General features: G+C 39.6%; 1 protein-coding gene and 1 long non-coding RNA gene across 2 annotated transcripts in view; one reads left to right on the top strand and one right to left on the bottom strand.

The window, feature by feature from the left end:
* The window catches only part of shank1 (SH3 and multiple ankyrin repeat domains 1), a 201,159-nt gene that overhangs the window by 10,605 nt on the left and 168,696 nt on the right, over positions 1-21,858 (top strand).
* LOC133555659 (uncharacterized) lies at positions 300-3,085 on the bottom strand. Its single transcript, XR_009807356.1, has 2 exons — positions 2,838-3,085; positions 300-587 (listed from the first exon to the last, which is right to left on the bottom strand). It is a non-coding gene; the product is annotated as an uncharacterized LOC133555659 (long non-coding RNA).

Raw genomic sequence — 21,858 nt, forward strand, 5'->3', positions numbered from 1 at the left:
TTTAAAGACTTTTATGAGTGGGGCCGTTTTGGATCCCCAAAAATGTTGTGGGTTATTTTTTAACTGTCATTGATCAAAAATAATAATGAATTAGAATCAATGTTATGACTTACTGACCTATTTAAGGCTCCAATTACCTCACATCAAATATTCCACTTTAAATTCTTGCAAGCTATGTGTTTATACCACGAAGAATGTTTTCTTTGACAAAAAGGGCATAAAAAAATTGTTTAACAGCACTTTATATTGACAGATAGACTTGAAGTTCATTGAATAACAAAATAATAAGTAAAACAACATAAAACTTATTTTGATTTATTTTTATGCCTGAGACACTTCCAAACTTGAGGTAAACAACATCTAAATATTGTATTGGTTTTGAATACAATATAAAATGACAACTTATACCGCTTAAGTCGACGTCGGCATACACGGTCCAACCAAAGATATCATTCTCCTTCTGTCTTGGGACGAGATCACTTTCGGTTTCGGTTTTGTCCACGGTATAGTTTGAGTCTCTAGGCCCAATCAGCTGATGTTTGCTGATCCTTCTGTGTTCTTCAGGAGCAGCAGACCACAATGGGAACCTGTACGAGGGACATAGGGAGTTCCTGTGAGTCACATGTCAAGCAGGCATTGAATCAGCGTTGAGAACTTGTTGTATTAGGTTCTGACGTTGAGCAACTCAAACATAATGTTAAAACATGCTTTTTGACGACGTTTAATCAATGTTGGGTTCTGACATTGAGGGGTCACCAACCTTTTTGAAACCAAGAGCTACTTCTTGGGTACTGATTAATGCGAAGGGCTACCAGTTTGATACACACTTAAATAAATTGCCAGAAATAACCAATTTGCTAAATTTACCTTTAATAAATACATCTATATATACATAAAAAAATGGGTATTTCTGTCTGTCATTCCGCCGTACATTTTTTTTCCCTTTTACGGAAAGTTTTTTCTAGAGAATAAATGATGAAAAAAACACTTAATTGAACGGTTTAAAAGAGGAGAAAACACAGAAAAAATGAAAATTTAATTTTGAAACATAGTTTATCTTCAATTTTGACTCTTTAAAATTTTAAATTCAAAATTCAACCGAAGAAAATGAAGAGAAAAACTAGCTAATTTGAATCTTTTTGAAAAAAATGTAAAAAAGAATTTATGGAACATCATTAGTGATTTTTCCTGATTAAGATTAATTTTAGAATTTTGATGACATGTTTTAAATAGGTTAAAATCCAATCTGCACTTTGTTAGAATATATAACAAATTGGACAAAGCTATATTTCTAACAAAGAAAAATCATTATTTTTTCTAGATTTTCCAGAACAACATTTTAAAAAGAAATTCAAAAGACTTTGAAAAAAGATTTCAATTTGATTCTACAGATTTTCTAGATTTGCCAAAATATTTTTTTGGATTTTAATCATAACAAGTTTGAAGAAATATTTCACAAATAATCTTTGTCAAAAAAACAGAAGCTAAAATGAAGAATTAAATTAAAATGTATTTATTATTCTTTACATTAAAAAGAAATATTTGAACAATGATTTAAATTGTCAGGAAAGAAGAGGAAGGAATTTAAAAGGTAAAAAGGTATATATTTAAAATAATCCTAAAATCATTTTTAATGTTGTATTTTTTTCTCTAAAATTGTCTTTCCGAAAGTTATAAGAAGCAAAGTAAAAAAATAACTGAATTTATTTAAACAAGTGAAGACCAAGTCTTTAAAATATTTTCTTGGATTTTCAAATTCTATTTGAGTTTTGTCTCTCTTAGAATTAAAAATGTCGAGCAAAGCGAGACCAGCTTGCTAGTAAATAGATACAATTTATAAAATAGAGGCAGCTCACTGGTAAGTGCTGCTATTTGAGCTATTTTTAGAACAGGCCAGCGGGCGACTCATCTGGTCCTTACGGGCGACCTGGTGCCCGCGGGCACCGTGTTGGTGACCCCTGATTTAAACCATTGAAATGTGTTCATTTCCCAACCAATAATCCACAACACAAATACAATGTTGAAACAACATGCTTTTTGACGACGTTTAATCAATGTTGGATTCGGGCGTTGATTTAAACCATTGAAATTTGGTCAATTCCTAACCAATATTCTACAACACAAGTACAACGTTGAAACAACATGCTTTTTGAGGACGTTTAATCAATGTTGGGTTCTAACGTTTATTTAAACCATTGAAATGTGGTGATTTCCCGACCAATATTCTACGACCTAAATACAACGTTGAAACATCATGCTTTTTGACAACGTTTTAATCTATATTGGGTTCCGACGTTGATTCAAACCATTGTAATTTGGTAATTTCCCAAGCAATATTCTACAACACAAATACAACGTTATAACAATGTGCTTTTCAACGACATTTGTTCAAAGTTGGGCTCTGACGTTGATTCAAACCATTGAAATTTGGTCATTTCCCAACCAACAACGTGGATCCATTGTTAAACATTAACATTGTCTCAATTTACAAATCCAACTATTTTGCAACGTTGATTCAAAGTCACTTTTAGAGGACATGTACGTATAATCAATATTGCATCAATGTCTTGTGCCTGCTGGGTGGGGGTACCAAAATCTCCATTGCGGCTTTTCAAAGAGAAGATTTATCATCAGATAAAAGTTGATGAGTTGGCATTATTGGATTATTTGGAGGGGCGTGGGAAGAAGGCGATGGCGTCCTAATCAGCGTGCGGACGACGTCGCCGCTGCTTTTATTTGGTTGAGGCGCTTCGACTTTCCTTCCTATATTTGCTGGGGCGCTCGCGGGGCAAAGTGGTTCATAACTCCACATTTAGCCATCTGGTTTACTCGCTCACTCTTCTCCCGCCGCCGGTTAACGACTGATCTGGGACAGGAAGGCCTCCCCAGCGCGCTGTCCTACTTCGCCACCATCCTTTCTCCTTTCTTCTAATTCATTCTCCTCCTCAAACGGCGTCGGAGATCGGGGTCGCCTCATCCCGGTCAGGTAGGAGGTCAAGGAGGCAGGCATAATGGCGGCGGTCTTGCTGGTGTGTGCGCCGCGCTCCAGGCCGTCCGCCGTCAGTTTATCGGGGCTAATCGCAGCATCGAGCGGCGAGGGGGTAGGGTGTGGAGGAGGAGGGGGGAGGGGTGGGGTAGGTAGCAAGCAGCGTCCAATTGCTGCTTCTATATTTAGCTGCTCTGGATGACAATGTTTGTTTGTGCATCAGCTGCAAGCTCCTCGCGCTGCTTTCAGGTCCTGTGGGAAATATGGCCGCCATGTGCTTCCTTCTCCGAACGACTTCGCAACAGAGCCGCCGTTTAGCGCTCGGGATTGAGGACTTTAGAGACGGCAGTTTTTTTTTTTTTCCTTCATCTTCTGTGGAATCTCAGACAGTAAAGATCAAAAGCAGACTTTTTTTTTTCTTTTTTTACTGTAAATATAGAAATGTTTGAAATGGAAAATCCCACATTATGTTCTTTTATGTGATAGTTGTGTGATGGGGATGCTTTTATTTTGATGTCATTCATGAATACAGTCATCCCTCGCCACATTACACATTGAAGTTTGCGGCTTCACTCTAACACAGATTTTTATTTTTATTTCATTTATTTTTCATAGTAGAGGATGCCTGTAACTCTTATCATACATTTTTAACATATATTCTCCATATTTTTGGCCTAAATTAGGCATGATTAAGCACAAAACCATTTCTACTTCAACCTCCTCCCACTGCTGGCAAATCAGTCGATCAATCAATCGATCAATCATTCCAAAATCCTCCGTCGTCCAATTATAAGCAAAAAAAGCAAGTGTGGGCGTATACTACCATTCCAATATTTTACTTTTAATTTCTGAATACTTTTTAATACTTTTCCTTTTCAAAATAAAAGAACCACAAAAAATATCTCATTATTGGTTTTATTTAAACCGTAAATCTTATAATACATTAAATATAGTTTTTTATTGCATATATTGGGTCATACTTTGGTCATAATTAAAGTCCTCCTGTGTCCAGGGATGTATTTCCACAGTTTAAAAACAATAACAAAAACTAAAAATAATTCTGTGATAACAAAAAATATTGATGTAATCATTGAAGTATCCACTATTTACGGCTTTTGTCCATGGTATCGTTACAGTCGATATTTGTATAAATCTGGCCGTTTGTTTACATTTAGTAGACCTAGCTTGCTGTTAGCAGTTAGCTATTGTGTCATACGGTGTGTAGTAAAGCATGTTAAGCTATTCCTCGTCCCTTCTAGTGATTTAGAAGTAGCCCAACACACAGTGGAGGGAAGTTACCCGCTCTGCAGTGTATTGCTTGACCTTTGTTGTTAGTTTGGGAATCAAAAATACGTCTGTGACAGTCTCTTGCTGTCGTCGTGCGGGCTCAATGGACCACCCAGGAAGGACATACTTTTGAGCAGGTTTGACTTCTTTATTTTACAATAAAGCTTGGCTGCTGTTCAGATCGCTTTTCAGCTCCTTCCTCCACTGTTTGTTCCCGGTCTGCTTTTCAGCTGCCGTCGTCGTCGTTCTCGTCTTGCGCTCTGTGTTGCTCTCGCTTCTCATGCGCTGCGGACTCTCCTCCTTCCTCCCGCGATCTCTCCTCCTTCTCCCCTTTTATACAGCATGAGGAGATGGGTTAATCGTTTCCCGGTGTGTGAGCCACGCACCTGACTTAGATTGCGGCAGCGTCGCTCCCGGCACGCCCCGCCTCTCCGCTACGCAGCATTCTCCGCCTCCTTGCCGCCATTTTGGGCAAGGCTCCAGCACGCCCCGCCCCGCCGTCGGACCGTCGGCTCCGCCTCTCCACAACGTCCATCAGTGAGAACCCATCATTCATTCACACCTGGTGGTGGTGAGCTACATTGGTAGCCACAGCTGCCCTGGGGTAGAGTGACGGAAGCAAGGCTGCCAGTTTGCGCCTACGGCCCCTCCGACCACCACCTATCATTCATTCACCAGTGTGAGCGGCACCGGGGGTAAGGGGGAAGTGTCCTGCCCAAGGACACAACGGCAGCGATTTGGATGTCAAGAGGTGGGGAGCGAACCTGCAAACCTCAGGTTTCTGGCACGGCTGCTCTACCCACTACGCCAGGGGTCGGCAACCCAAAATGTTGAAAGAGCCATATTGGACCAAAAATACAAAAACAAATCTGTCTGCAGCCGCAAAAAATTAAAAGCCATATTACAAACAGATAGTGTGTCATGAGATCCATCCATCCATCCTCTACCGCTTATTCCCTTTCAGGGTGGCGGGGGGCGCTGGCGCCTTTCTCAGCTACAATCGGGCGGAAGGCAGGGTACACCCTGGACAAGTCGCCACCTCATCGCAGGGCCAACACAGATAGACAGACAACATTCACACTCACATTCACACACTAGGGCCAATTTAGTATTGAATTATGAGGACTTAAAGGAAACTAAATGAGCTCAAATGTAGCTACAAATGAGGCATAATGATGCAATATGTACATATAGCTAGCCTAAATAGCATGTTAGCATCGATTAGCTTGCAGTCATGCAGTGACCGATTATGTCTGATTAGCACTCCACATAAGTCAATAACGTCAACAAAACTCACCTGTGTGCATTCACGCACAACGTTAAAAGTTTGGTGGACAAAATGAGACAGAAAAAGAAGCGGCATAAATCACGTCTGAGAAAGTCGGAGAAAGCTATACATGTAAACAAACTAGGGTGAGTTCAAGGACCGCCAAAATTAGTAGGACAAAACGGCGCTCGCCAAATACTCGAATCAGTGAAGCATGTTTAATACAAACAGTGTGCGTTATAGCAATTAGGGAGGTTTGTGTCATGTTTGTCCTCCTACAGAAACCAAATTAAAACAAAATAATGCGTTTTTTTCCCCTCATCATTTCCATTTCTCATATATTTTTGAAAAAGCTCCAATGAGCCACTAGGGCGGCGCTAAAGAGCCGCATGCGGCTCCAGAGCCGCGGGTTGCCGACCCCTGCACTACACCATGCTGCACCTGGAACATGCCGCACCTGCAACTGATTAGAGCAGTGGTACTCAAACGTTTTTTTTCCACCAAGTACCACCTCAAAAACACTTAACTAACACCATAACGACCAACATTTAAACACAGCAGCACAGTACGCCTAAGTAATAATTAAAAACTAAGTGGCGGTTTTATTCAACAAGTATATTTGCTATTTTTGGCCACTGTTACATACAGTTTCAACAGTTACACTGTACTTAGATAATAAATTACATTACATACCAATATTTAATTAAGTGATTCTTTGGCGTACATCACTGGATTAGAAAAACCTGATTATGTTCAATTACGTTTCTTCTTGGAAAATCCAATAATTGGAGGTGTCGATTGGCTGTGACATGAGCAGAGTTTTATCCAACTCCCAGTATGAAATCCTGTTGATCTTCCCAGCATTCTGACATGAAGATGTTATTTTTGCCTCTTCCTCCTCCAGTGCACTTGTCATGCAGTATTTGTGTGCGTGTGTGTGTGTGTGTGTGTGTGTGTGTGTGTTGTGCCAGCTAGTGCCGGCAGTGGGCCCCTGTGGGTGTTGTTAAACATTATGGATGATGATGATGATGAGGCAGCAGCAGAAGGTTGGCGTTCCTAAATGACAGTTTTTATAGTCCATGGCGGAAGGGGGCGTGGCCTCTTGTGGTTTTTCCTTGAAAATGCCATCCGGAAAGTAATTTTTTGTATGTAAGAATAGTAAATTAGAAGTGGAGTGAATTGCAATGAAGCAGGAATGGAATGGAAAAGATTTGTTGTTTTCCAGGGAGCTAAATAGTGACATTACGGTCACTGTTTTATGAACATCCATCCATCCATCATCTTCCGATTATCCGAGGTCGGGTCGCGGGGGCAGCAGCCTAAGCAGGGAAGCCCAGACTTCCCTCTCCTCGGCCACTTCGTCTAGCTCTTCCCGGGGGATCCCGAGGCGTTCCCAGGCCAGCCGGGAGACATAGTCTTCCCAACGTGTCCTGGGTCTTCACCGTGGCCTCCTACCGGTTGGACGTGCCCTAAACACCTCCCTAGGGAGGCGTTCGGGTGGCATCCTGACCAGATGCCCCAGCCACCTCATCTGGCTCCTCTCAATTTTTATTTTTATTTTTGTATTTTTATATTTTTATATAAATATATATTTTATATTTATATTTTATTTTTGTTTTATAAACAAAGCACAGTTATTTGGCGCCAAAACACTGCTGCTCAGATTTGGTACATATATAAAAAAAAAGACGACATTGCAGAAAAAGTTGTATTGGCATCAAAACAAGATTTGGCAACAAATTAAAAAAAAAAAGATCACCATTAATTTAGTCATATTACTCAATCTCGATTAATGTGAATTGTGAATTATATTTATATAGCGCTTTTCTCTAGTGACTCAAAGCGCTTTACATAGTGAAACCCAATATCTAAGTTACATTTAAACCAGTGTGGGTGGAACTGGGAGCAGGTGGGTAAAGTGTCTTGCCCAAGGACACAACGGCAGTGACTAAGATGGCGGAAGCGGGAATCGAAGCTGCAATGCTCAAGTTGCTGGCACGGCCGCTCTACCAACTGAGCTATATCAAAATTATAATTTTTTTTTTCATTTATGCAAATTGTCCAGTGTAGGATTATACCGAGTACCACATCCTTATTGTTTACTACTGCAGTATCTTGTAACCAATGTTGGGACTAACGCGTTACAAAGTACGCCATTATTTTAGGCGGTAACTAGTAGTCCATCCATCCATCCATTTCCTACCGCTTATTCCCTTTGGGGTCGCGGGGGGCGCTTGTGCCTATTTTAGCTACAATTGGGCGGAAAGCGGGTACACCCTGGACAAGTCGCCACCTCATCGCAGGGCCAACACAAATAAACAGAAAACATCCACACTCGCTTTCACACACTAGGGCCAATTTAGTGTTGCCAATCAACCTGCATGTCTTCGGAAGTGGGAGGAAGCCGGAGCACCCGGAGGGAACCCACGCATTCACGGGGAGGACATGCAAATCCAATAGTAGTTATTTTTCATGTTCAGTAACTTAGTTACCATTACTACATGATGCGTTACTGCATTATTTTACGTTATTTTTTATGTATTAACCGGCTAGAAACTGAGAAGATCTGAGTGTGTTTTACCCTGTTGTGTGTTTTAGCTCTGTTGAAGAGGAGCCAAAGTCGAGTTTCTTTACATGGAGATATTCTCACTACTTTTGTCGAGCACAAAGAAAAGAACATTTTAGTTCAATGTCATTTGTGTCTTGGATGAACGATCCCATCTACTGCCCAAAACAGCAATTCGAATCGGCTGAAACAGCTACAAAAGCAACATGCTTCAACGAAGCTAGTAAAGAGAGAGACACTTCACCTCCAACACCATCTATGCACCAGCGGCTGGAATTTAACGGAGGGACTGCTAGCCAGAACAACAATGCATAGAACCATTGCACCGTATGTGCTAGAAGACATTGCAGCGTATATGCTCGAAGACATGCAGGCTATTTCTACAGTGGAGTCACCCGCTTTCAGGCAGCTAATTAGCATGATATCGGGCATCAAACAGCAAATGGCACGGAAAATTTTTTACACGTACCTGGACACAGTGGACTGTGAGCACATAAAGATGGAAAGCGAGCTAAAGAAAACACTCCGAACTCTGCCTCTGCTCATCATTCAGCTCTGAAGTTACACACACTCTGTCAATTCTCTTATGTACTCTTTCATTCTGGACTTCTAGAGTGTTTGATTATCACATCACTCTAAATCAGGGGTCTCAAACTCATTTTGTCTGAGGGCCACTGGATGCAAAAACTGGGTGAGGTTGGGCCCCGAGAAAATATTTCTTAATAAATCTAACATGCACTTTTTAATGAATAGACCTTCTTTGAATGGCCAACACTCCCGATTTTTCCAGGTGACTTCCGAATTTCGGCCCCGGGGGCCAACAGTATTAAAGGAGTGCCATGACGGCACTGCCTTTGCCGCTCTAAACAACTAATCGAATCCGCCTTTTCATCGTATTGACAGCGTGCCGGCCCAGCAACATGTCATATGAGGCTTCAACAGACGTTGCAAGACATACTTGATCAACAGCCATACAGTTCACACTGAAGGTGGCTGTACAAACAACTTTATCACTGTTTCAAATATGCGCCACACTGTGAACCTACACTAAACAAGAATGACCAACACATTTCGGGAGAACATCCACACCGTAACACAACATAAACACAACAGAACAAATACCCAGAACACCTTGCAGCCCTAACTCTCCACCTCAACCCGCACACGGCGGGAAGGTGTGGGGGGGGGAGGGCAGGGTTTGGTGGTAGTGGGGTTGTATATTGTAGCCCGGAAGAGTTAGGGCTGCATGGGACTCTGGAAATGTGTTCTGTTGTGTTTATGTTGTGTTACGGTGCAAATGTTCTCCCAAAATGTGTTTGTCATTCTTGTTTAGTGTGGGTTCACATTGTGGCGCATATTTGTAGCAGTGTTAAACGTGTTTGTACGGCCACCCTCAGTGTGACCTGTATGGCTGTTGATCAAGTATGCATTGCAGTCGTTGATGTACGTTTGAAAAAAGCCTTCCACATCATGTAGTTGGGCCGGCACGCTGTTTGAATGATAAAGAGGCGCACTCGACGTGTGTGTCTAAGAGCCAGGTATAATATATGGCTGGGCTGAAATGGTGTTAGTACTGGTCGTAGAAGGCGTCAAAGGCAGTGTCAAAACGGCACCCATTGAAAGTTTTGGTTGGGAGAGAACAGACACATGTTCGAGAGAATGATTTTTCTGGAATGATCCAAAAAAATCAGGAGGATTGGCAATTATGGCAAATATGACGCTGTCAAGCGCCATTCATATTAAACTCGCGGGCCTCTCTAACATTAAATGTACATATCAAGGTCCGGGACGCAAAATAACATTGCGGCCCGCGGCCCGCATGTCTGAGACCCCTGCTCTAAATGTATAGACTATAAAGTTCACAAACATAAAGGGGGATCCTCACAATCTTTCCTTATCTTTCAACTAAAACTGGGGAAATGTGTCGAGTGTTCTGGGCTTCAGACATGATTTTATTTCAGAATTCCTTGAGAGAAAATAACGCCCGGTTATGCTTTGGGGCGGCATAGCTCGGTTGGTATAGTGGCCGTGCCAGCAACTTGAGGGTTGCAGGTTTGATTCCCGCATCCACAATCCCAGTCACTGCCGTTGTGTCCTTGGGCAAGACACTTTACCCACCTGCTCCCAGTGCCACCCACACTGGTTTAAATGTAACTTAGATATTGGGTTTCACTATGTAAAGCGCTTTGAGTCACTAGAGAAAAGCGCTATATAAATATAATTCACTTCACTTCACTTTGTGTTTGTAGTGTGTGCCTTCCCTGGTTTACAGCTATGTTGTTATTATGTTGTTTGTTACTTATGTATGTTATGTTGCAGCCATTTAAAATAGTTTTGTCAATTTGTTATGGTCTGAAACAAATTGGCCCTTTGAAACATATCTCTGTCTTTGTGTGTTGTATGTAGACCACATTGCTTAGCAGAGTTCAGTGATTCAAATGCATGTCAAGTTGATCAACAGATTGTATTATTCTCCAGTCCAATACAGTACTGAAATGAAGGCTAAAAGGGCATTAAAGGGGGCTTTAACACACAAAAAAATAAAAAAAAATAAAAATAAAATAGAAGTAACTAAATAGTTACTTTTCACAGTAAGGCATTACTTTGTGGTATAAGTAATTGAGTTAGTAACTGAGGTACTTTTGAAATTAAGTAACTAGTAACTGTAACTAGTTACTGGTTTTCAGTAACTAACCCAACACTGCTTGTAACAGACATTTCTACCATGTTTGATTTAGGTAAAATATGCTAACAGTTGACAACTGTCATTTTGTTCATTTATATCAGGGGTGCCAAACTTATTTTAGCTCAGGGGCCACATGGAGGAAAATCTGTGCACACGCGGGCCGGACTATTAAAAAAATTATGGCATTAAAACTGAAAAACAAAGACAACTTCAGATTGTTTTCTTTGTCTTAATTTGACCAAAAATACCAGCAGCGGTAAAGTTTAGAACCATGAAGGAAAGAAGAAAGTGAAGGGATATTTATAACTGAATACATTTACATATGCATAAAAATTTATTTTCTTTTGTATTTTTTTTATTTTTATAAATTAAGTAACATTTATGACAACCTTTTTCCAAAACACAATATAAAATGTGAGATATAACAGGACAATGCATACATTTATCCTTTGTTTTCAAAACGCTTACAAGAAAGTGGGACCCCATTTTTATGACTTGATGGGGTCCCTGGGACCCCATTTGGAAAAAAAGAAGTTATCTAGAAGTCACATTAGTATTGGCTTAAAATAACAAAACATGATGCATTCCTAGTTTTTGCATCATCTAGGGCTGGGCGATTTATCGAATATACTCTATATCGCGGGTTTGTCCCTGTGCGATATAGAAAATAACTATATCGTGACATTCGAGTATACGTTCTCATGCAGTTGCTTTTAGCTGTGGGCTTTCCACTATGTGCATTTCCCTCTCTTGTCTCTCCTTCTCACAGAGACTTAAAACAAGCGCACCTTCTTACATACGTCACATACTGTCACGTGTGCAACGTCACCCGCTCCCGCAGAGCAGACAGGTAACGACATGGTAACTTTAGCTGTGATGCTAGCGGAACGGTGCAAGTGGTAATACGAGAAAGAGAAGGTGCGAATCTGGTAACAAATGAAGAAATAAATAATCCCCAAGAAAAACAGCAGGGAGTCCATCGTCTGGGGGTGGTTTGGCTTCAAGCGGGAAGATGTTCAACAATTCAGCGGAAAAAGCGTTGTTCCAAAAAGTAGCACCCCTGCTAATATAGCATCATTTGAAAAGTTACCTGCTAGAAAATGAAGAGTGATTACTCCGCATGTCAATACCTCCGTTCGGTGCCACACCGACAAAATGCCCAAGCAACCACTTCCAGATCAACACTGTATGAATAAAATTGTCAATAACAGAAGGTGATAACGACCGCAATAACCTACCACATAGCGAAAGACATATACTATTTGATTTCCTATTATGCAGCTCATTTTTATTTGACAGTTATTGAAATATCTTGTGTGACATCATGCACAAAAGTGCACTTTTTTTGTTTCAAACTATTGTAGTGGCATTCTGTACAAAAAGTGCACTTTAAAGGCCTACTGAAACCCACTACTACCGACCATGCAGTCTGATAGTTTATATATCAATGATGAAATATTAACATTGCAACACTTGCCAATACGGCCTTTTTAGTTTACTAAATTACAATTTTAAATTTCCCGCGAAGTGTCATGTTGAAAACGTCGCGGTATGATGACGCGTGTGTTTGACGTCACCGACATTTTTTTCCAGCCCGATCCAAGCTATAAGTAGTCTGCTTTAATCACATAATTACACAGTATTCTGCACATCTGTGTTGCTGAATCTTTTGCAATTTGTTCAATTAATAATGGAGAAGTCAAAGTAGAAAGATGGAGGCGGAAAGGTTTTAGCCTTTAGCCACAAAAACACAGCCGGTGTTTCCTTGTTTAAAATTCCCGAAGATGAAGCTTTACTATGGATCAGAGCGGTCAAGCGAACATGGATCCCGACTACATGTCAACCGGCAGTTTTTGGTGAGAAAATTGTGGTAATAAGTCGCCTCTTACCGGAGACATCAGCGGGGCTTCCGTCCTGCTGCAGCTGCCGTGACTTCCCTCAGAGACTCTGGCGTCAACACACCCGTGGCCACATCCCTCTGACTTTCAGGTACTATTTAATCTCACTAAAACACCAGCAACACATTAGGCAGATAAGGGATTTTCCAGAATTATCCTAGTAAATGTGTCTAATATCATCTGAATCGCTCCCACTGCAATCGCCTTTTTTTTTTAACTTTTCTTTTTCTTTTTCTAGTACTTAACTCTAAATTTCCTCATCCACGAATCTTTCATCCTCGCTCAAATTAATGGGGAAATCGTCGCTTTCTCGGACCAAATAGCTCTAGCTGCTGCTGGCCATGATTGTAAACAATGTGAGGATGGGAGGAGCCCTAGAACCCGTGACGTCACGCGCACATCGTCTGCTACTTCCGGTAAAGGCAAGGCTTTTTTATTAGCGACCAAAAGTGGCGAACTTTATCGTCGATGTTCTCTACTAGAGTAAATCCTTTCAGCAAAAATATGGCAATATCGCGAAATGATCAAGTATGACACATAGAATGGACCTGCTATCCCCGTTTAAATGAGAAAATCTCATTTCAACAGGCCTTTAATTTAGTGTTGTTTTGAGATGTCATGCACAAAAGTGCACTAATAGCTTGTTTTAAAATGTCTCTGACAATCTTGCACTTTCAGTTTTGGAAATGATATAAATGTTTGTGCCACTGCTTAATAACTGTTTAATAAATACAGTTTTGTTAAATTGACTTAGTTATGGTTTCCCTCTATGCATGAAAGTTTAAAATGAGCATATAATAATGCAGTATGAACAGGAAAGTTTTAATGTAGGCACATAGAATCTTCATACTGCTGTGATTATATGCATCAAGGCTAAGGCAAAATATCGAGATATATATTGTCTATCGTGACATGGCCTAAAAATGTCGATATTAATAAAAGGCCATATAGCCTAGCCCTAGCATCAACATTTCAATTTTTTCTAGTTACTTTACACGTTTTTGCTCTTTTGCTATTATTTTTTGTGATTTTTCTTGCCCACTGACAACCCCCCACCAGACACATGAATAGGTACGCCTACAGAGGTCCAATGAGGGTTGTGTCCAAAATCCGCCCATACAGAGTCGATGACTATCACTTTTGCAGGACATGTCGTACCGTTGCTAATATTTGGAGTCCACCGGACATAAAACACAGCCAAATATTAGAATTGTTTTCAGTCAGGACAATAAAAATGTTGCGCGGCGACGGACTTTGTGTTTTTGTGTTGGATGTAATTACGTGACTCATCGTTTCTCTTTTGGTTTTTTCACGTTGTGTTCCTGACTGAAGCAACGTGTTAAAGTCCACGATGAAGAAGGGCTTTCAGCGTAATGGAAGGGGAGAAGGTTTGATGTGCTTGTGTATCGATCGCGCCTCATGGAACCTGATTAAAAAAGTCAACAATGGCCGACTGTCATGAGGTTGCAGCCTGACAGCAAACATGGCCGACGGACTCCCAGTAAGTTTTTTTTCTACTTTCCCCTGAGATGATTGTCTTGTCGGTAAGGATGTCTGACGTCAGATCAGCGCCTCTTTGGGATTAACAAGTCCTGAAACGTGAAGGCACAAATGTGCTGATTCAGCGACCATCCGAAGCTAAATATAACTTCCTCTTTCACACTGCTTAGTGTAAACCAGGGGTGTCCAAACTTTATCCACTGAGGATCGCACACTGAAAAAAATCAAAACAACATTTTTCTATTTATAATTTTCAAAACCAATAAAATACATAGATTTTTTTTATTTATTATTTTTTTAACCTTTTAGGGCTCCTCAGTTTTGGTCCAGGGCCCCCAGAAGGGTCTAAGTCGGGGGTCATCCAAAAAAGGATTGAAAATTGAAAAACATGGGGGGGGGGAAATAATGTTTTTGTTTTAGTATGTTTTTGGCTTGAGGACAAACATGACACAAACTTTCCCAATTGTTAGAGAGCCCACTGTTTAATATGTTTGTGTGTATGCTTCACTGATGAGAGTATTTGGTGAACATTGTTTTGTCCTACTAATTGTGGCGGTTGTTGAACTTACTGGACTGTGATGTAACAGTTTGTTCACATGTAAAATCTTCCGCTCCTTCTTTGTCTCAATTTGTCCATCAAAAGTTTTACACTGTGCTTGAATGCACAAAGGTGCGCTTTGTTATTGTTATTGACTTATTGGATTAGCTTGCAAGACTGCAAGCTAATCAGTGCTACCATGCTGTTTAGGCTAGCTGTATGTACATATTGCATCATTATGCCTCATTTATAGGTATATTTGAGCTAATTTAATATCCTTTACTTTTATCGTTTTTGTATTTAATTTAGTTTTGCATGTCTAAATGCATACTATGCATACTTAGCATGAATTCATTTACGTGGACCCCGACTTAAAGGGGAACATTATCACAATATCAGAAGGGTTGAAACCAATAAAAATCAGTTCCCAGTGGCTTATTTTATTTTTCGAAAATTTTTTCAAAATTTTACCCGTCCCCGAATATCCCTAAAAAAAGCTTTAAAGTGCTTGATTTTAGCTATTTGCTTAAGCCACTGTCCATTTCCCTGTGACGTCACATAGCGATTCCAACACAAACAATGGCGAATAGCACAGCAAGATATAGCGACATTAGCTCGGATTCAGATTCGGATTTCAGCGGCTTAAGCGATTCAACAGATTACGCATGTATTGAAACAGATGGTTGGAGTATGGAGGCAGATAGCGAAAACGAAATTGAAGAAAAAACTGAAGCTATTGAGCGAATAGCTATTGACGCTATTCGGCCATCTTTGCGTTAGCATCGCCGGTAAAATGTGCAGACCAACCGATCAGGACTTTCGCATTGACACTGGATCAACTTAAATCCGTCGATTGGTAAGTGTTTGTTTCGCATTAAATGTGGGTGGAAGGAAACACTGGATGTAAATATAGTTTCAAATGTACATACAGGTAGCCTAAATAGCATGTTAGCATCAATTAGCTGGCAGTCATGCCGCGACCAAATATGTCTGATTAGCACATAAGTCAATAACATCAACAACACTCACCTTTGTGATTTCGTTGACTTTATCGTTGGGAATGCATCTGCTTTGAGTGTCGCAGGATATCCAGACATTGTTGTCATCTCTGTGCCATCTCTGTTGTAGCATCGCCGGTAAAAACCAAACGGGGGACTTTTGCATCTCTTGACACTGGAACAACTTAAATTTGTCGATTGCTAAGTGTTTGTTTGGCATTAAATGTGGATGGAGGGAAAGGCTGGATGAAAATATAGCGACAAATGAGGCATAATGCTGCAATATGTACACACAGCTAGCCTAAATAGCATGTTAGCATCGATGAGCATGCCGTGCTAATTGATGCACATTCTACTAATCAACTTGAATCCGTCCCTGATCGTGTTGTTACACCCTCCGACAACACACTGACGAGGCATGATGTCTCCAAGGTATCGGAGAACAGTCGAAAAAACGGAAAATAACAGAGCTGATTTGACTCGATGGGTCTGATGTGTAGGGAAAAATGGCGTTGAGTACCGATCTGACGTCACGTTCTGACGTCGTCACTCAGAAAGGGATAAACAGAAAGGCGTTTAATTCGCCAAAATTCACCCATTTAGAGTTCGGAAATCGGTTACAAAAATATATGGTATTTTTTCTGCAACATCAAGGTATATATTGACGCTTACATAGGTCTGGTGATAATGTTTCCCTTTAAACAAGTTGAAAAACTTATTCGGGTGTAACCATTTAGTGGTCAATTGTACGGAATATGTACTGTACTGTGCAATCTACGAATAAAAGTTTCAATCAATCAGTTATCCATCCATCCATTTTCTAACGCTTATTCCCTTTCGGGGTCGCGGGGGGCGCTGGCGCCTATCTCAGCTACAATCGGGCGGAAGGCAGGGTACACAATCAGTTAATCAAAACTAATTTATATGATGTATTTTTTTCACCCTAATCATTGATTTGACTATCCTCTGCTGTACTGTATGGCAACTGTGTCTCCACTGTGACTCAGTTCAATATTGAATAGCAGTAATTTGTATTTATTCACATTATGCAAATGTCCACACACATTTAGACACATTATCTGTATATAATATTGGCTGCATTTCAGATAGTTGTTTGTGTGCCATGTTGTTCCAGACAACCGCAAACATTACCTAGCTTGCCAAAGATTGTAATAAATCTATTAAAAGAAGACAGCCTGCCGTTTCCTTTAACTTGGACACACACATGTATACCTTTGTCCATTAAAAGCCTGTATTTTCTAGGAGTTATCGCTCTTTCTGAGTAGCCTCTGATTTACTAATGGTTTCTGATGTTGTAAAAATGTGTAGAATATTTCAACATTTCTGTCAACGAAGATTTGCTTCAGCCCGCGACACATAGTACTTTTGATAGTAGGCTAACATAGCTAATATAGACACTTACATCATGTGTTGCCTTCATTATAAGACTTATATACGGCTCCAGACAGATTTTTGTTTCGTATTTTTGGTCCAATATGGCTCGTTCAACATTTTGGGTTGCCGAACCCTGGTCTAAGTCATTAAAATTTAAAAGAAAAGTCTTTTTTTTTTTTTTTGTATTTTTCAATATTAAATCTATAGATCAACTTCAGGTCATTTATCAATATAAAATAATTACTTTTTTTTTTCATTTTTGCCATGAAAATTTAAATTTTAAAATTTAATTTTTATGGCAAAAACACAAAATATGCAATAATTTCTCCCCAAAAAACATTTCAAAGAGGAATATTTGATGTGAAATAATTTAAGTCTTATCGGTCAATAATTCATCACAACATTGCTTTTAATTCATTATTATTCTCTGAGCAATGACAATGACAGCTTCACCTGTCTGCACATATATTCCCCTTTTTATGTTTGTTTATTTTAATATAATTTTTAGAATATGCCGCACTTATGACACCCCTGGTGTAACCTTTCATTGTAGTCGGAAAACTGCTTCTGTCGACAACCCCACCATGTCAAACAACTCAAGTCCCATTCCACCATGTTCTTATTACTAAAAAGTGCCCGCTTAAGTTGATGTTGACCGCTTTTGTCGACATAAACTTTACAGCAAAAAGGTTGCTTCTATAAAAAATGGTCTGTTTATGTTGACGTCTGTTTTCAGTTTCATCATCATCACTAAGCAGTGTGAAACATCAACATAACAGCTGTTTAGTCACACAGCATTAAACAAAGCACACAGTGACTTCCTGTTCAAGGCAAAGTAAACTTCAGAGTAAAAGCATGGCTGTTATGACCCTACTTTTTTTGGCACCGGCCGAATCCTGCCGGTCCTACTGGGCACCGATTTTAATAAAATCCAACGTTGCCATGTTTCGTTAACTGGGTTGTGCGCGACGTCACGCCCGGTTACCGACTCCTTGGCGATCACTCCAGCAGCACTGAGAGCGGACTCAGCCAAACTACCTTTAGGTAATACTGCAAATGTCAATGCCAAAGAAGAAATAAACTAAAAAAAACAGTAAGGCCCCACTTTTTCCAAAAAAATGTGCTAGCTAATGTACATTGGCTCTGCTATTGACATTTGACTGATTAGCTTCAGCGATTTTACATGGCGATTTTAACACCACCAAATTTGTTAATTAAATCTACAACTAAGATGCCCGTTACAATTAAACAGCTGATGCATAATAAGTACAATACTTACAGTACTAACACTTTTTAGGCCAGCAAAAAAATAAACAGCAAAGACTGAACTCACTTGTCAACACAATATAAACTACACACTATTGCCATCTAAAAACTACAATTGAGACTCAGAAATGTGATAATAAAACAAGATATAACAACTGGTCAGCAGTGCAAAAAGTATATATATTATCAAAAACAATAATTATTCATTGACATGACCAAAGTACTAAAAATTGGTATTGTTGAGTGCAAGTATTGGTTCAAACTTTCTTTTATATTTCCTTATTTCTGTAGTTACTTTCTTCCCAACGCTCTTATTTTGGCTCCACTTCCTGCTATGAGTTTAGCTTGCAGGGACTTCACCACTGCTTTTGGCCGCTGTTCTCGCCACCTGCTCTCTTGATTAGTTATCAGTGCACTCACCTGCCTCTGATCACCAATCAAGAGGGTTTATCTGCCAGTGTGTAATTGGATCGTTGATTTCTGTTGGAGGTTAATCGGTCGCCGGTTCTCTGCTCATGCCAAGGACATTCAGGCTTTTGCTTTCACATACGCCAGTCTATGCCTCATGTGCCCTTTGTGTTTTTTGGTAATTTAATATACTCTTACGTGCATGCCAATTCCCGTTTCTGCATCTTGAGGTCATGCCAACTACCGCCATGAGGAAAATGTAGCATTGGCACCATTATCCTGGATTCAACATCCAGGTAATTTCGAGCTTGGAATTTTTTCACTGTGTTTTTTTATGTATATTTGACCTAAATTAAGCAGTTTGTAGCACAGAAATGGCCTAAATAACAACAACAACCAAAAACACTATTACAATAATAGGGATGTTCCGATCAACGTATTTGGCCTATGATCCCAATCCGATTTCTAATACGATCCGATACTTTAACAATAATTAAAGACCTATTTTATTGCAAGTGCAGTAGTTGAGGTTGTATTTTGCCTCATTCCTGTGAGAATTCTGCGTGTGACTGAAGCACTAAGGAGCGGGACTATACAGGGATAGCTGCAGTGTGCTCAAACAACCACTAGGTAGCATCTGTGAGCAGATAATACTGTATCATATCTTTCTCTTTCGGATTTACCAAGTCTTAAGTGTATTGGTCACTCACATTTAAGTGAGGGATGAAGCAACGACTAACTGGGACCCAGTGTAACTAAACATTTTTACAAAGCATATCTTATTATTACATTTAGAGTTTGCCTGTATCGTTATTAAATGTGCGGTCTTGAAGGCTACATTTGACTTTTTTTTTCTTTTTACAAAATAAAGTGCCAAGTGCACAATAAGTAAACAAAAACTATTAGCACCTATTTAAATCTTGTGGGTTTTTCCCTCAAAGTCTTCCTGTATTCAGAGACTTATTCCCTTACTTTGTAAACGCTAAACAAAAAAAACAAAAAAAGTATATTGAAAAATATACTACACAACTTGTCTTTTAGTAGTAAGTAAACAAACAAAGGCTCCTAAATTAGCTACTGACATATGCAGTAAAATATTGTGTCATTTTCCATTCTATTATTTGGGGGCGGCATGGCGAGGTTGGGAGAGTGGTCGTGCCAGCAACCTGAGGGTTCCTGGTTCAATCCCCAATTTCTACCAACCTCATCACGTCTGTTGTGTCCTTGAGCAAGACACTTCACACTTGCTCCTGATGGTTGGTGGTTAGGGCTTTGCATGGCAGCTCCTGCCATCAGTGTGTGAATGTGTGTGTGAATGGGTGAATGGGTGAATGTGGAAATAGTGTCAAAGCGCTTTGAGTACCTTGAAAGTAGAAAAGAGCTATACAAGTATAACCCATTTACCATTTTATCAAAATTATTATGGATAAGTGGTAAAAAATGAATTATTAACGTACTTGTTCATATCTACTGATTTTCTCTTTTAACATGTTCTATCTACACTTCAGTTAAAATGTAATAATCGCTTTTTCTTCTGTTGTTTGGATACTTTACATTAGTTTTAGATGAAACCACAAATTTGGGTATCAATCCGATACCAAGTAGTTACAGGATCATACATTGGTCAAAGTCCTCATGTGTCCAGGTATGTATTTCCTGAGTTTGTAAATATAATATAAATTTAAAAAAAATGTAAAGAAAATAAAGAAGATTTTGTGATGCTAAAAAATACTTTTTAGAGGCGGTATAGTACTGAATATGATTCATTACTATGGTGCTACTATGCTAATACTTGTATACTGTACAAACCTAGTACACTGTAAAAAAAAAAAATAATAATCTGCAATTTTGCAGTAATAAAATTGCCAGCTCAGTCGTCAGAATATAACCTTAAAATTTGCAGATTTGTTTTTCTTTTTACAGCATGTAAATAGAAAAACACTAGCATTGTTTTTTTTGCAGTAAAATTAGAGCAAATGAGCTCCCTTTTCTTTTTTTACTGTAAAATCCATGGTTGTTTTTACAGCGTATTACCAGAACTGGAAAAACGGTACCATTGTTGTTTTTTTACGGTGAAATTCTGGTGACTGAGCTTTTTTACCTCCTAATTTTGTGTACAATACAATTGATGGATAACTTGGTTCGAAATCATAAGTCAAGCAGATATTTACGTATCCATCTCTATCGTAACAAAAAAAATACATGCTTGGAATATATCATGATATTTGTAGCATTATTAGATAATACAGTTGAAAGGTTATGCAACTGCATGCAGTACATGTATTTTTTTCTGTCAAAATAGAGCTAGAAAGATGAAGTATTTGATTGAGGTATATGTCCAGGCTATTGCAGGCCACATAGAATGATGTGGTGGGCCAGATCTGGCCCCCGGGCTTTGGGTTTGACATTTATGTTTTACATCAAGACGCTTGCCTACGCTTCTTCTCCCTGACTGCCTGTATCTCGCAAGCAGACACCGCCGCCCCCTATAGGCCAACCCCTGGATCACCGTACATTATGCATACCATATTTTCCGGACCGTAGGGCGCACCGGATTATAAAGCGCACTGCGGATGAATGGTCTATTTTTTCATCTTTTTCCATATATTAGGCACACCAGATTATAGGGCACATCAAAGGAGTCATATTATTAATTTTTTCTAAATGTAAATCACTTTTTTGTGGTCTACATAACGTGATGGTGGTTCTTTGGTCAAAATGTTGCATAGATTATGTTTAACAGACAATCTTCAAGCCGCTTTTTGACAGTTGCTTCATTATGCGCTGTTTGTGGGCGCTCTTATTTACGTGGCTCACCTTTGGCAGCGTCTTCTTCGCGTGATCTTTATTATAGTGGTGTAGCGTGCAAGGACAGGAGTGGAAAAAGAAAAAAAAGATGGATCTAACTGTTTTAATGACATTCAGACTTTACTTACGTCAATAACGAAGCAGCATCTCCTCATCCGGAAACAACAACACAGGAAATGTGTCCCGTGAAAAACCGTCCGACCGGAACTCTAATAACTAAAGTTCCTTGGGTGAAAAATGTAAACTCACTACACC

Source organism: Nerophis ophidion, linkage group LG07 (genome assembly GCF_033978795.1).
Source record: "Nerophis ophidion isolate RoL-2023_Sa linkage group LG07, RoL_Noph_v1.0, whole genome shotgun sequence".
NCBI lineage: Eukaryota > Metazoa > Chordata > Actinopteri > Syngnathiformes > Syngnathidae > Nerophis > Nerophis ophidion.